A 1,563-nucleotide genomic window follows, 5' to 3' on the forward strand; every position below is an offset into this window, starting at 1 on the left:
GGGTTCTTCTCAGAGATGCGCCAAGACCGGTTTTTCGGTACTCGCCGAGTAACGGTGCCTTGTGCCCCCGGAAAGCCGGTGTTCTACTTCCCAAGGCTGCCTAGCAACAAGTGAAGCCGTGGTCATAACCCACCGCCCGGCTTTCCTAATTGGCTCCCTCAGCACTCGGCACAGATTGGAGCGTTTGGGGCGAGTACTCGGTATCGGCGCATCGCTAGTTCTTATGCTGGACAAACGCATGGCGGCTTTATTCACTCGCCATCATAATGGACCAACACCGGTGAGACCATCATATCTGGTGCACTATATGGCCAGAAGTCAGGGGGACAGTCATGGGGGGGGAACACCCCATGACTCTTCACCAAACTGCCCCCACAAGGCCGGAAGAGCCCAATTGTCTACAATGTCCACTAAAGGTTCTGTTAATACTCCATCATATTGCCCAAAATGTCCCCTGTGTTTGACCCGCAATGGGCCCTCATACTGGAACATCTCTTATTAGGAGGGGCCTCTGGGACCTCCTCTGCTGCAGTTCTACGGTGAATCAGAGACGTGGAACAAGCATGCAGCCAGGGAAGTCTGTTGAGGGTCAGTCAGTCACGATGAATGGAGATCCCCCCCTGCACACCGATGAGCCCGGGCATGGAGCAAAACCGTGACCGCCGCCCCCTCCTCCTGACCCAATCAGCTGCATTTCTCATTGAACACACTTCCTGTCCCTTAAAGGAGAACTCCAGGGGGACAAAAAAATATGTATTAACCCTTCCACAGGGGTTGTCCCCGCGCTGCAAGGGTTTTTGTGTCTAGGTCAGGGGTGGGCAACCTCGGCTCCCCAGCTGGGCTGAAACTACAAATCCCATCATGCTTTTGCCTCTGGGAGTCATGCCTGCGGCTTGCAATGCCTTATGGGATTTGTAGTTTCAGCACAGCTGCAGAGCCAAGGTTGCCTGCCCCTGGTCTAGGTGCTCATCCGATCCTCGGACTTGGCTTGCTCTTAGACCGGTCCCTGGAGTCTCTCCAGCACCCCATGGTCCCCCCGACTCATCACATTCTATACAGCGTGTATAAGACGCCGGGGAACATTCCAATGCTGCGGCGGAGGAGGAGGCGGCGGCACGGGATTCCGCGATGGGAGGCCGGCTGAAACCTCCACCATAATACTTCACACGGCCCGTCCCGATCGCCGGCGTTTACTGGCCCTTTAACAGCCGGATCCGGCCAATGATTTTGGGGTGTAAAATATAAGAAACGTTTCAGCCGAAAACACACAAAATGAGGAACGCGCCCCGATCACCACCGCCGCGGCGGAGGAGGATCGGGTTCAGTCTCTGCCACGTTAGACCCTGTTATCCCATCGGAGGAAGTCCTATACATCTGTACACAAGGTCACGTGACGTCCGGAGGTCACATGACGCCGGGAGGTCACATGACGCGTCCGTTATATTTACATAAAGTGACTCGTAGAAAAATAGAAATCTCTGTAACAGTCCTGAAGCTGCCTGCGTGCGTTGTGTCCGGTTGATGGTAGAGTGTCGATAGCGGGGGGGCCCGGGGCAGAGCAGC

This window comes from Nanorana parkeri, unplaced genomic scaffold, assembly GCF_000935625.1.
Source record: "Nanorana parkeri isolate BGI_ZX_2015 unplaced genomic scaffold, ASM93562v1 scaffold3245, whole genome shotgun sequence".
Lineage (NCBI taxonomy): Eukaryota > Metazoa > Chordata > Amphibia > Anura > Dicroglossidae > Nanorana > Nanorana parkeri.